The sequence below is a fragment of the Gallus gallus genome, chromosome 1, assembly GCF_016699485.2.
Source record: "Gallus gallus isolate bGalGal1 chromosome 1, bGalGal1.mat.broiler.GRCg7b, whole genome shotgun sequence".
In the NCBI taxonomy this organism is placed as follows: domain Eukaryota; kingdom Metazoa; phylum Chordata; class Aves; order Galliformes; family Phasianidae; genus Gallus; species Gallus gallus.
In genome coordinates, this window is record NC_052532.1 from 28,721,698 (window position 1) to 28,736,989 (window position 15,292).

Sequence of the window (15,292 nt, forward strand, 5' to 3'; positions counted from 1 at the left end):
CGCTACGGTCCGCTCCGGGGATCCTCCTGATCCCCCGAAGGCCCGCAGCCAGGACGGTTTCACGGCCCGCTCTCCCCGGTACTAACAGGAGCGGGGCGCTGCCCAAGATGGAGGCCGCCGCCCCTCCGCCTCAGGTGCGAGGGACCCGCGCCGCGGCCGCAGCGCCGTCCCTGCTCCCTCCTCCGCTCGCCGCGCGCGCTAGCGCAGGCGCGCTCCTTCCCCGCCCCCCGCGGGAGCGCGCGCCCCGGTACGGCGGGGCGGGGGCGGCGGGGAGGTGATAGGCGCGGGAGCGCGCCCGCCGCCGCTCTTCTCGCCGGGCTGCCGGGCGTGCGGCAGTAGGAGGCGCGCGGCCGCGGGTCTCCATCGACCGTCTCTCTGGCGGAGGGGCCGCAGTTTCCCGTGAGTACCGGGCCGTCCCCCTCACCCAGCCCCGACGGCGGGGAGCCGAGCGGGAGCTGCCCCCCCGGGCCGGGCGCGGAGCGGAGCCCGGCGGCAGGTGTCCGGCTCGAGGCACCTGACGGGGAGGCGGCGGCAGCTCGGGCTGCAGGTGCGGGAGGCGGGCGCCGTAGGTGGCCGCTGCCGGCGAGGAGGGGCGCGGCGGGCCCGGCTGTGCGGCTGCAGAGCGGCCCAGCCCGGCCCGGCTCGGCTCGGCGCGTGGCGGCGATTCCGCCCGGCGCGGCCCCCGCCCGGTGCCCGGAGGTCGCCATTTCGCGCTCGGCGGCGGCCGGGAGCTGTCTGTGCTGAAGTGCCGGCAGCGGTCGCCGAGCCGCTCCGCCGGCGGCAGCCCCAGGTGAGCCCCGCAGCGCTCCCCGGCCGGAGCCGCCCCCGCACGGCTCTCCGCGCCGCCTCCCGCTGCTGCTGGCGGGGTTAGTAGTGAAGGGAGCCCAAGCGGGGTTGGGGTGTGCGGTGTCCTGGCGTCTGGTGGCAACGGGCATAGAAAATGGCAACGAGAGCGTGAGCAGCAATGCACCTGCTCCTCGGTTATAAAGTCATCGTTAAGTGAACGTTCTGCTCAACTTTCTGGCACGGTGGTGTTAGTTCTGAAGTCTGAAATGCGTTTATGCTCCGTCTCGGGAGCCTGGGCTTAGGCGCTATCTGATTAATGAGGGCAAGCTGTTTAAATATTGAAGCTCACGGTATTCCAGCCCAGTCAATAGGGCTCTTCCACACGGACAAATGCAGTGTGACAGCAGTGTTGTTCCTTGGCTGCCTGAGTGAGGAGATAAAATAATGGAGAATGTGGTGCTGTATGGTGAGATCTGCAGACCGTGGTCTGTGGTTCTTCTGTTTGTAAATATCCTCTTCTTCGTTCTTTCCTTAAACCACCCTTCTGCTGAACCTAGAGGCCAACTGCCTGGCTTTCTGTTCCTGTGCAGTTGTATGCTTAGAAAAGGTGGAGAAACATGAAAAGAACTTCATCGAATCTAACAGGTGCAATATTAATTGTTTCAGCTTTTTCCATTATTTAGCATGATCAGTGTGGTAGCTTATGGATGGTAATTGTATGGGGCTGTGCGTGCGGTAGGTCAGTGTGCAAGACCAGAAGGCATCTGGGCTTCATGTTGAATTGGAAAGTGGCGTAGATGCCAAGAGATGCATCTGCAGGTGTTTTTTTGGCAAAGGGTATCAACTGTCAGAGACACCATAGTGTGACATACTGCCTCAAAGCACCCACAAGTCAGAAAGCTGACATTCTGATTTTTGCCTCATCTGATTATTTGCATGCGCGTGAACTTCATGCATTTCACAGAATCATAGGCGTTGGAAGGGACCTCTGGAGAACATCCAGCCCAACCCCCTGCTAGAGCAGGTTCCCTACAGTAGGTTATGGTAAGTTTCTTTAGCTGATGTCTGTCCTTACTTTTGAATATGAATTGCAAAGCAAGAGATCAGAGTTGCTAAAGAACTGAAGTCTGTGGAAATTATTTCTCTCAATTTAGAAACACTTTGATATTCTCTTGAGTGTTTATAAACAATCGTTGGACTGTATCAATTGAGTTGGCAAAGCCTGCTTTGAGAATAGTGAATTTAAAAGCAAACCAAGCAAACCCTGACAGAAAATGGCTTAGTGGTGAGAGAACTCAGGATCTGTTGAATGAATTTGTATTCTGGATTGTGCAAAGGAGATTTAGCTAAAGGAAAGCTGTACAGCTGTGTGTCATCATCAGATGATGTGGCTGTGTGTACCAGCTGGTGCTAATGATGAGGCTAAAGCCCTCTTCATAACTCAGAGTAAAACCACAATTAATCATCCTCGCATTAGTACTTTGTTCTGTGATTAGTCTCACTGGTTACAGTAAAAATACTCAAAAGTAAATCATGCTTAAGGTGAGGGAGATCACCAGAATCTGATCTTTAGTTATTGTTCCTCATCTTCTCACAGAAAGGGCAGTGTTTATCACATTCACCGCAGAGCTGGTTTGCAAAAAGTGATTTAAGCATGAAAATCCGGCTCCATAAAATGGTCTTTATTGTCAGGCATGAAATGAGATAAAGATCCAGTGGTACTTACTCATATCTCCTAATAGCGCCCTGTGCTTTGGTCTTTCTCTCTGGCACTCAGAAAGGCAATGGCAGAAGCGTTAATAACTGAATTGCAGTTTCCTGGAGTTAATGAGGCATCTCTCTAACTGACAGTCCTTATTGGTTTGAGGATTCCGATTTCCAGCCAGGAAAAGGTAATGCAAGTCTCCCTGTTCTTTTTGCTAAGGTGAAGTGCATATCCATAGTATCCGGATGTAAAATGTACAGAGTGTGTTAAGGACTGGGGATTTGTTGGTAGAGCTCAGATGGCTCAGTCAGCCTGAAACCCAAATCTGCTGTTTGCAGCTGTGGAGCTGCTATTCTCTTTTGTTGTATTTGGCTATCCCAGATCAGCTTGGGCTGTAATTATTTACCTTCCAGTATATCTGAAGAGTGCAATAAACATACCCTGTGAAAATTGAGTAGTGCAGTTCAATTTTGTCATTCTTTATGGAAAGAGTTTGTAAAATGGGAAGCTGTGCAGAGACAGTACATCCCAGTAATGTAAGCCGAGGGAATAATGTAGGAGGCTGTCTGCTGGGCAATATGCAGTGAATCTGATTTTGCCTTCCTGAGTGGGCTGATAGTATTCAAAAAATTCTGTTATACTTTCTCTGCAGTGATAATTTGCTGCATTTTAAATTAGTGAGTATGTTTATTGCCTATTCACTTTAATACTAAAGGTACTGTAATTTAATGCATTTATGAATATTGTGTTGTTTGTTTGTTTGTTTTTTAATACTAAGGAAATTTGAAAGAGTTAATTGTCATTAATAAGGGTGGCATGATTTGCCTGATTTGCCTTGAGTTTTGCCCTACTGCTTGTATAGCAGGAAAATATAGTTGCAAGCTGGCTGTGTTGCTTTCTTCTGAGCTACTGAGGGCTGGCTGGGCTTTCAGTTATTTACCTCCATAGAAAACTGGAAGGAAAAAAGTGAACAAAGGAGGTCTGTTTTGCCTGTCCCACTTGCTGGGCTGTTGTCTTTGCCCTTTTCAGTGAAGAAGGGGGTAGAGCTGGGTCAAAGTTGAAGAACACTGAAAAGGAATTCAAGTCTCATATTGAAATGTGAACGATAGCTTAGTTTGAGAGCCGAACGCGCTTGTTTGAGTTGGAGTTTTTCTATCTGTGGGAGCTGTAACTGACAGCTGGTGACGGACTGTCATATTGACTGCTGCAAGGTGCAGCTAGATGTGCGCTCAGGCCCTGATTAAGATGCTCAGTAAACAAGTACATATCTGATGAGACGATTAATACTGGAGATAGTGATGCTAGACAGTGTGCAACACTAGACACTTGATTGTGCGAGTTAAGGGCAAGCCCCTGCAGCTGGCACACATTCAGGCTTGCTTGTCTAGCCTAATTGCATTGCAAATACCTCTCTGGATTGCTCTGTAGCTTCTCCCTTCTCGTAAGTGTTGAATAAGTACAGAAACGTTCATCTGGATCTTCTATTAACTGTTATAAGAGGCTTTCAGTTTTGTTTTGTTTTGCTGTATGAATCGGGATAAATGTATCTTACTATTCACTTTGTGAATGCACTGTTTTCCTACACTGTTTTGGTTTTGAAATGGCTCAATTCATAATGTGATTACAGCTTTCCCCTTGTTAACTTTTTAGTATGGCCGCATATCAGCTTGAATTATAAAATGTTTCTGTAAGAGCTCACAGTACCCCCATTCTACTTCAAGCCGCCAAACTTTATAGAAGAAGCAGCATTTCATGCAGAGCATCTCAGACGGATGAAAATAGCCAAGTGAGGAAAAAAGGCCAGTTCAACTTATAAGGACGTGATAACTTTAAAAAACAGACACATTAGAAAGGATCTAGCTGTCTAGATGGTCAATTAGAGCGGACAAAATTAGCACTGATGTGGTGTCTGTAAATCCTTGTGTGAGGCTGCTGAATTTGGATGAGGTCTAGTGGGAATGCAGGTGTTCTCATACTTGGTCTGCACCATTAGGTGTACGTGATCTTTTAATTTCCTTTGGTTTGAAGCATGTAATTGTTACTGTTTAACATCTTGTTTGAGGAAAACAAAAGTTACCTTGCATAACTAGGAAGTTTTGGATCTGTCTTTGGCTGAATAAAATAGGCTCTCCTGATCAGCCATCCAAAGTGTTAACATACCATGTTCCTTTACAGACTGTTACCAAAGTGTGGGCCTGACAGTACTTATACATTAATATGGATATTTTTTTAATGTGTGTATCTTTCTGAACTCTAACTTTCACTTCCAACTTCCTTTTATCTCTGTTCAGTGTTGCATTTGGCCAACTTGAGTCTGAGAGCTTATGTGAAGGAGCTGCCCTTTCAGTGTCAACAAACCTGTGGAGGGCTGTATATGTTTATGTGAAGTCATTGTGTATGGTCAATTAGTGTGAAAAACAACTGTTGTGCAAGAAGTGGGGTTAGGGAACACTTCTGTAGCTGGAGAACAATGCCATGGATTTAACTGACCTGTGTATTAGGCACTGGTCAAGGGAAGTCTTTCAGCTGAATGTTGTACCGTAGCATAGGCAAAGTAGTAGATATGGACGAAATGCTAACAGCGGGGGTGACTGAGGTGATGAATTAGGAACAAAATCCACAAGGAGGAACACTGTTTGAGTAAAAGGATAAAGAATAAAATGTGTTATGGAGTTTTTCATCAGAGGAAAAAAAAAGAAGAAGAAGAAAAAAAGTGGTAGAAATGATGGATTTGGGAAAAAGTATCACCGGAAGCCTTAGAGGAAAGGCAACAGTAGAATAGTCAGGGAACATACATACAACTTGTGCACTTATTAAAAGGGATTTTCAAGAGTATTTTAAAATGCCAGATGGTTCATTTTATCAGTAGTCTCACACACTACATGTTACCCTTGGTGGTAGGATAGGCAATCCTCCCTACTCTGAGAGATTGTGTCTAGTAGGACTAAGAAGTGGACCTGCCTATGCTGCTGTTCACATCTCTAGGTTAATCAAAATACAGGAGGTAACCCGTGCCTTCCTCATTCTAATCTCTGTGGAATATAAGCAAGACAAACGTGTCGTGAGCTATTCTTTGGGTGGGATAACAAGGTCTAGTGAGTAGGTTACTGCTGCTTTGGATAAGCTGGAGGCTGTAGGTTCCTGTCCTCAGCCCACTCCACTTATGGACCAATGCTGGGGTCTGTAGACAAGCTAAATACAACAGGAAAGCTTAACCCTACTGAGTTCTTGCTTCACTGTTGAAAACTGAAGGTATTTTCTCTTCTTCCTTAGCATAGCTGATTTGGTAACTTTGTTGTGATTGTTACATGCTATCAAAATCTGGTTCTTACCTTGGGTGAGATGAGATGGTAATAGCTAGCTCCTTTACTGCTTTTTAATCTGTTATGACTGATTTATCTAAATATATATATATAGTTTCTATTAAAGCTCAGAAAAGGGAGCTGCATTCCTTTTCTTTCAAATTGTATAGGACTTGAGTGAGTTTACAAAAAGGGAGAGAAAATAATAGAAATAGAGGCCTATTGTTGTTCTTGTGTCTTGAAGCAGTAGGCTTTGCGTTCTGGGTCCAGTTGTTCTGAAGAGCTGTGTTTGCTATGGATGGTGAGCCTTTTTCATTTGCCTGTACCGTAATGTGCTGCACAGTCTTGGGGTTGCCATGTTCTGAGTGATTTGTGGCTTTCTCCAGAGTGCAGTGGGAATCACTGTGGCATTGCCACGGTCAAGTCTGTAAGTCATGAGGACCAGGGCCTTGTCACATGATAAGTTGAACTGGACATGCAGTTTTCCATCTGGTGAAAAGATTCCTATTTCTGTTAACCACAGTTCAGAGACTCCAGAAGGCAATACCTTGGCAATGAAGGTGGAAGGGAAGAATGTGTCCTTATTTGGGGCTGTCAAACAGAATTTATGGTTATCTGAACTCTTTCTAGTGCAAATGCCATGTTACTCTTACCTGGGCATAGGTTTGGTTATGTTTGTAAGTGTTGATGAGGACAATTACTGCTTGTACGATTACCCAGCTCAAGTAATGCTACAAGGGTGTCTTTGTGTGTGTGAAGGAACTCTCTCTTTTTATCAAAACTGGTTGCACTTTGTTTGACATGCTTTTCTCTGCTCTTGTGTAGGTTTTGGTTACATGCTTAATACAAGAAGCGAAACTAATTTGAGTGGTTTGTGTTCACATGCCAAATGTGTTTTGAATCATTTTGAAGATTGTCTGTGTGGCTTTTGGCATATCTAATGCCTTTAAAAACATCAAATAATGAGGGAGAGGGATTACCACCTACTGCTTCTCTGAAGATGAAGGTTTAGAGCTGGGAAACAATTTTCTCTAACTCCTTCCTGGTTGTATAATACCATGAAAATAAGGAATTTGAATGACTGTTCCTCTGCTATGGGAAATAACATATCTGTTAGAAGAGCGATGTTAATAACTGAGTGAAAGGCAATGAATTACCCTTTCCAATTGAATGTTTTTGTCTGTATTGATCTTGCACAATAGACAACATAATAGAAATTTCTGTAGTAGGGTAAATCTGAAACCTTGATGTGCACATCCTCTTTTAAATATCCAGCAAGAAGCTCAAGGTGGCTGAAAGCTATAGACCTTGCATATGGCAATTCTATAAAATGCATTTGTAACTTAAAGGGGGGGAAAAAAAATAAAAATCTGGGAAACAGTGAAGGTGATCTTGACCAGCAGAGGGCGAAGATATTGTTTACGGAGCACAAAACAAATCCTTAGAAAGGAGACTGTCTATGCATCTGAAAATACAAGGAAATAGAAAGTGAATAAATAACATGCTATAAATACAAAGAATGTCCTAAGTATTATATAAATGCTATTATTTTTTGTTAGTATAAGATGAAAGTAAACATATCTGCTTATAACTGGTCTGTGGTTGTGCATTCATACAAAGGAAGCCAGAAAAACAGTTCATTAGATCACTGAACCCAATAACTTTAATTAAAGTGCATTTTCATGTCCATCATCATTTGAAAATGACAAGTATACCCCTTGCTCAATAGTTTTTCTCTTGCAGTTAAGGAATAATTTAATTCTGTCTTCATGTTTTTGCAGAGATCCCCCAATGTTTGCATGTTCTTCTACTGCTTTTTATTATTAATAAAACTTAGATCTTTTAGAGCATGTAGTTTTGCCTCTTAGAATATCATGGAAAATATTTAACATTATGGGCCTAAGGTTAAACACTTCAATGGAAGTAGCCTTTTTCAGGAGTTTGAACTGTAGTTTGTAGTGAAAGGTGATGTTTGGTCATTTTATATAGCTTTCCTGCTACAAATGCAGGAGCCTGATTAAAGCACATCATGTGTTTGCCCTTACTATGTCTTGTACCTTCTTAAGTTACAGCGATAGTCTCCTTTCTTGGAATTATTTTCTTCTAAAATCTAGACTGCCTTTTTAAGAAAAGCAATAATACTCTTTATCCTGTAGTTTCAAACTCACAGGATTTATTATTCTTTAGAGGCAAATCTTAAGAGCTTTCCTTGTTCTCTGGGGTCTTGATTCTGCTTGTTTTAGGAGTGAAGCATCATCAAGATAGCCTTAAATGCTGCCCTAGATTTCTAATTTCCCTGCTGTTGCTTCCAGCCGACACATTTCTCTTAACAGCAGGATTTCTGGAGAAGTTATTTCTATGACTGTTCACAGATATCATTCTCAAAACTTTAGCTGGAGGAATTTTTCTCCCCGTTAGTTCTAAGATTTTATGTACTACTTCACAATCTTCTCCGCCACTTGGCATTGAAATATAGAAGTTGGTTTTTCATAGCATTCAGGAAGGCGTCCTGGCAGAATTGGCAGCATCAAATACTCAAGAGTATCACTGGAATTCATGATTTATTAAGATTTGCATCTTCATAGTTCAGTTGGCTAATGTGTCCTAGCTTTTTTCTTTTTTTTTTTTTTTTTTTTTTTTTGACTAGAAGCTGAGCAGCATCCAAAAGTAAACCTGAGTTGCTCTGAATAATTGGTCAACTTTTACACTTGGCTTTTCAATGCATTGTTGAAGCTATGAGACTTTAGCTTCACAGGGGCTGAATTCTGCTGCTTAAATACAATGACAGGAACACTACTGCTGAGAACATGCTCCATAGCTGGAAATGGTTGCCAGGATTAATCCAAACATTAGTATTAGATTAGCTGTAGTGTTTAATACATAATATAGATGCTTACATTTGTTTCTTTTCTCTTCTGTGAAGTTGAGATTCTGTCCTAAGAGTACAGGATTTGTTCCTTTTCCCCCTTGGTTTGAAACACACACCAACAGGTATTAGCCATTGCTGCAAAAAACAGTTTCATACGATAAGCTGAAATAAATAACACCTCCCCTTTTATTTTTTTAGATGGGGAAGTTCCAAATTAAAAACTACTATGCAACCACCCAGCTTGACTTAATAAAAAGACATGAACTAGAACGGAGGAGGTAAGGATAAGAAAGTCCTGAAACCTGAAGATGGTTTGGAAAATAGCTAAGTGAAAGGAGATGAAGCAAAGGCAAATAAGTCTCTTAAACTACTTGTAAATAGCTGTTAATAGAATGGAGTTACGATTGCTTGCTTACTAAAACAAAATGTCAGATTACTGTTTTAATGAATGAAGCTTGTAACTATGAAGTATTATATGGACTGGCAAATAATTAAGCTAGAAAATAGACAAGAAATAATTACTTAATTATTAAATTACTTAATTATTAAAAAAATTACAAGAAATAATAAGTTGGAAGATTGCTCTCATAAAGATTGCACACCTATTCCTTGTCTTGTTGCTCACAAGAGGAAAAATATTTCACTGCTGGTATCATGATATACGCTCCTGTGATTATTCTACATGCTCAGGATAAATTGTTCTTTTTATATGTAAGAGCTTTGAGTAAATGAAGACTGGAAGTAGGGGGCAGGTATATATGCAAACAAAAATAGTTTCAGTGATTAAGTGTTATCAAGTATCTCTTGCTTAACCCAGAAACTTATCCTCCCTCCTGTCTGGTAGACTCCCATGATCAAAAGTGAATGTGTCAGCACCTAGGTAGGGGTATAACTTACTGAAGGAAAGGACTGTTTGCATATAGGAAAACTGGATTGAGATTAAATATAAGAAAACTGTAGATATTTCAGAGCAATTCCTAATGTTTCAGTGTTATTTTCTAGAGTGATTTTTGATTTCTGCCAAATGTAAGATCATGGAATTCTTTAGTTGCATGCATATGGGTCATATAAGGCACAACTATTGAGCAAATAACTTCTTATTCAGTCAAGTGAAGGTACCTGTTTTTTTTTTTTTTAACCTTCACAGTATTAAAGCTAGGGATATCACTGCTTAGTTTGTCGAAGCAAGAAGAGCTGTGAGCAGATGCAGTTGTATTCTGTCCACTTATAGACTTCAGAATGTAAAAACCTGTGTATGAATTGTGTATTTTCGGATTATGGTTGGGAGTGCGGGGGAGACAGGAGATTCAACTTTTCTTTAGTTGATGCTGTGTTGTACAAGGACTCCACGTTGACCTTGTGTGTCACCAGAAAGCACTGGGACTCTCTGAGCTCTTACTCTTCATTTTGCAGCCTGGATTTGTATCTTCTGTGGCAGGACCACTTGGGCTGTTGGCAGTCTGTGTAGTAAAAGTTGGAGAGTCAGCTCAGGTAAGGCTGACTGAAGTGGGTAGTTCCTGGGTGTAGAGGTGCCACATCTTCAGCTCACTAACTGTAGAGGCCCAGGAGGTTATGGAGCAGCCTTACAAGAGGTTATGAAAACTAGGAAGGTAGGAATGAGTGTCAGCAGTAGGTTGGGCATTTGGGGCTGTAACTCATGTATTGGTCTCCCAAGCCAGCTGTGTTCTAGTTCTGTGTAGTTATATAGACAGCAGCGTATAACATACAACGGTGAATTATATTAGTGTCATGCGGTTGACTTTGTTCAGTAAAGCCAAGATCCGTACAGTAAAATAAGTAAGTTGGGAAAGGACAGAAAGCACAGCTGTTTTGGATAGTGAATGTTTGCTGCCTCAACGTTATAGTTTGAGAAGAGGATAAAAGAAGTCAAAGAAAGCTGTGCTGTAAGGGGGAGGGACTCATTTTTCTAACATCTGGACTGCTGTGATCTGTTCTGAGGTAATACTGGAAAAAGGCTGCATAGGATAAATGCAGCTCGAGCCTGGGGAGTACTTTGAGTCATGCATGTTTTGAGACTAAAGGAAATTAGGAAGAAATACAGTGTTACAGGCAGAGATCAATTTGAGGGGTGAAATCGCAAGCATTGTCTTTCAGCGTTCAAACTGGAGAAGATGATCAGCTTGAAATGAGATTCTGTTGTTTAATTATGTGAGAATACTTAAATAGGTCACATAACCAATATTGGTTGCTAAGAGAAAAATCACCTTTGCTATACGGTATAAAAACTCTTAACAAGAGTCTGTCTTGTAAACTCAGTATAATATATGTTTAAGGTCTTAGTAATGGCAAAGCTGGAGTGAACTGCAACTTAACAGAAGAACCTGTTTCTCAAAGGGTGCTGAATAATGCTGCTCCCTGAGGTGTGTTTGACGTACCCTGGATGGTAAAGGATGGAGCGAGATATCTGCTTCTGAAAGCACATCTATAAAAATTGTTGAATATTTACTTTCATTAGGAGTTTTTTTTTCCTGCGATTATTGGGAGTAATTTATAATTAACTGTAGTGAACTAATGCACTGCTTTGAACTGATATTTTTTATTATTAAAAAGTAGAATTCAGATTAGTATAATTATGAATTTGCATTTCATAATGCATTATCTAATTATGTTCATTTAATTTTTCTCCAATTTCAATATTAATTTTATTTGATTAAAAAGGAACTAAATTGTGTTGGTCTTGCATTGAAGTATGACTTGGAAATTAAAACTTATGTATTTTAGCATGTTGCTGTTCAGTATTATTACTAAAATATATAAATTGATAATTTTTTCAACACTAAATATCACTGGAAAAATAATCGATCAATTTTTTGAGAGAGCAGAAACTCAACTTTTGTAGTGAAATTAAGTTTCTGAACAGTAATCCTCAACCGAAGACTTGTGCAGTATCCAGAAGGAAGCACTTGCAATTCTTAAGTAGCCTCCAGAAGAGCATCACTGGGAGTTCCTATGTCTTCTTTATCCCTGTTCATACCGTCTTAAGGTAGTGATTTTTACTTATTTATTTTTACCTGCTATTCAGGCACAGGTGAGTATTTTTAATAGTAGTTAATAGTGTGTAAATCTTACCTTGAGTGCAGTTGTGTAATAGTAAGCATAGAACTATAAAACAGAACTTCAAGGTTCCTTTTAAGAAGGCTTACAGTCTTAAATATAATTAGGCAGCCAGACTTTGAAGTAAATATTTTAAAAACTTTGTTGTATAATGACTCCGGAGCTTTCATATAAAATGATTCTGCTAATTTCTGTATGTTCATTGAGGCTGTGGCTGTCTAGTATGCTACTAGGCACAATCAGATGGTAATTGATGATTGCTGTTCAAAGACACAGTTAATGAGTACAAGGGAGTATGGTTTTATAGCACTTATGGTTTTAAAAAAACATTAAAGCTAGCTCCATTAAACATGTTAACATGTTGTTGTTCTGCTGTTCTACACCAGAGTCTAAAAAATACTCTGAAATAATGTCTGCTTTTCATATGTCACTTTCAGAAGCATTTCATGTAACATATCTAACCAGTCAAAAGTTTTCTTTGCATTAAAGAAGCTGGATTTTAGTTTTTTAAATCTTACTAGGGATGTGACATGGAAGACTTGTACTTATACCCAGCTAGTTTAATTCTGAATAGTGCTTCATTACTGGAAAGCAAACAACTATGTTGTAAAGCAAATATCCTTCATGGATGGCTTAGTGAGATGGCACCGTTGTACAGCTTGGAGAGCCAGAATGACCAGATTATCCACACTGGCTTCATCCTACATGTGAATGAATGATATTCTGCTGCCTGTGTTCAAATTATTAATTAGATTGATAAATGCAATATCCAATGAGTTTTGACTTCATTATATTTTCAGGGGGGAGGGGAAGGCTTCTTGTACATCCAATCAGCTGTCCTAAAAGTTGTCAGTGGTTTTCAAGTTACACTGGCAATTCATAATGTTAGAAGTAGCATCATGTAGTAGCTTTTTATTTAAAGCTATCCATTGTATGTATTTCTGTTTATTCTCCAACATATGTCCAGACGTGGGGCCTCCAGCACAAGAAAGACATGGAGCTCTTAGAGCGGGTCCAGAGGAGGGCCACAAAGATGATCAGAGGGCTGGAGCACCTCTCCTGTGAGGAAAGGTTGAGGGAACTGGCCTTGTTTTGCTTGGAGAAGGCTCCGGGGAGATCTCATTGCGGACTTACAGTACTTGAAGGGAGTGTATAAACAGGAGGGGGAATGGCTGTTTATGAGGGCGGATAGTGACAGGACAAGGGAGAATGGTTTTTAAACTAAGACAAGGGAGGTTTAGGTTAAATATGAGGTGGAAGTTTTTTACACAGAGGATGGTGACACACTGGAAGAGGTTGCCCAAGGAGGTTGTGGATGCCCCATCCCTGGAGGCATTCAAGGCCAGGCTGGATGTGGCTCTGGGCAGCCTGGTCTGGTGGTTGATGAACCTACATATAGCAGGGGGGTTGAAACTCAATCATCACTGTGGTCCTTTTCAACCCAGGCCATTCTATGATTCTATGATACGGTTGCTTTTAACGTCAGTTTATTTGGAAATATAACCATTTTTCTGGTTATATATTAACTATACTCTGGATGTGGAAATCCCCAAATTGGCTTTCCTGTGAGTAAGTTTAAGCCAGAAAGCAATATTGTCTGATTTTTAAAGTCAGTATTATTAAATACATTTGCCTGCTCATAGTCAACATTATAACTGATCTGTTTTCTGTTCTTGATTATCTGACCCCTGGGTTGCAATAGCTATGCTGTTTAAGGTTGGGTGAGTGAAAGTGTGAATGACACTTCACAAATAATGGCAATATGGCACATCAGCTTTGGTTCTCAGTAGCTCTTACGGTGCAACTTCTATGCAGGAGGTACTGCTATCCATCACTATCAATTCAAGACAGTCAGTATCAAGACAGTCATATCTCAGGATCGCTGTTGGGATCGCATAACCTTAGGAAATCCTGCCTGCGTAGTATTTTAAAGTACTTGCTGGAGTTGTGATGCGCTGACCTTACTTCAAGTATTTTTGGGGGAGAAAAAAGAAATTAAAAAAAAAAAAAGTCACCACACATTTCTCTTTTTTTTTCTCCTCCCTCCATCTGGTGTCATTACTTGAAGACATTTTTTTTCCGTGTAATCTTAGATGGCAGACCAGAAAAAGCTATTACGTAAACTGGGAGTAGTGCCTTGAGGATTAATCTGAACCTTGGATTGGGCTTTTGACCACTTTGTCCTTTAGTTCAATGCAGGTTTGATAAAAAAATAAATATTTTTAGGTATTATGCCAGGATATTTAATCTGGAAACCATTAGGGAAGCAATACAAGTGCAGATGAAGTAGGCTTAATGTGACTTCCAATTTTGGAAGAGACTGTAGCATTTTCCTTGAAAAAGACAATGTAATCCTTTGTCTCCAAATAACTTTCTTAATATTGTTGCACTGTCAAACAGCTGCTTGTTTAAAATTGAGGTAAAAGTAAGTTGTTGGGTTCTGTTCCATACAGTAATGCTCATATGGAGAATCTAATCTCTCAATCGTTTACTGGATGGCAATAGGAGTCTTCAGCTGGATTAGATGAGATTCCTCAAAATGTTTGCTGTTACTTTGCTTCTGTTGGTTACATTAACCTTATGTTCAAAATACTTTCCAGCTGTCTTGCACCAATAGAGGAGAATGCTGGATAACTGAGAACAGTTTAGGCTGCCTTGTGATGTCTCTGAGAGTGTTGGATTCTCTACCTGGGGTTCTAGTAATGCATTTAAGCACACAACTAACTCTTCTCAGTAGGTCTTTGTGCAGCATGAGCTGCCTGGGCAAACTTCAGGGGTCACTACAGTTCCCACTAGGAAAGTCCTATAGCCATTAGCCTGGGTCCTGGCTGTAAAGGCGTCTGGGAGTGCCATCAGCCACCACTGTGCACAGGTTGGTCCGTGGGCTGGTATGGGAGACATGACCCACTGCAGTGCTGAGTTTGCATGCTGGATCTGCACACCAATGCAGGCCTGATACCGGGGCTTTAGTATAGAAGTGAAATAAAGGATCTGATGCATACATATTAAAAAAAAAAAAAATTCTGAAAAATATTTATTCATTTAAAATAGTAACAGTATGTCTAAAGAGTAGTATTTATACTGATGTTTATTACTAACTTTACAGCTGTTGCCACTTACAGCATGTAATATTTCAAATAGAGAATTAATACAGCCTTTGAAATTGGAGGTCCTTTTTCTGGTGACAGCAATGGTATAAAAATGTTTTTACTTTATCAGGATAGTACAACAGTAAATTTAAGCAACAGAAAATGCAGCAACCCTCTGTGCTTTCAGTTGATGAAGTCTCTGAGAGAGAGCTGCCATAAACCTATCCTTCTGCCTTAGGCGTCTGCTTTTAGCTGCTGTCAGAGATGAGACCTGGGGCTAGATGGACCTTTGTGGTTATGCAGAGTGAATGCCAGGCTTGGTAGGACACATGGCACTTGTACTTGCAAATTATAGACTTAAAACTAACCAGCTAATGATTTGGAAAGCTACTGAACTGTATGATATATTTTTTTTGAGAAAAGTTAGTGTAATAATAGAACATATCTGTAAACTAAGCAGAGTGTG

At 41.2% G+C, this 15,292-nt stretch overlaps 1 protein-coding gene across 33 annotated transcripts in view; it reads left to right on the plus strand.

Moving 5' to 3' along the window:
• The first annotated feature begins 303 nt into the window (after positions 1-303).
• NRCAM (neuronal cell adhesion molecule) overlaps positions 304-15,292 on the plus strand; it is a 141,270-nt gene continuing 126,281 nt past the window's right edge. For all 33 annotated transcript variants that reach the window (XM_040663785.2, XM_040663874.2, XM_040663954.2 and 30 more), the window contains exon 1: positions 304-399. The gene's annotated coding sequence lies outside the window, so the exon portion shown is untranslated. The remainder of the gene's footprint in view (positions 400-15,292) is intronic.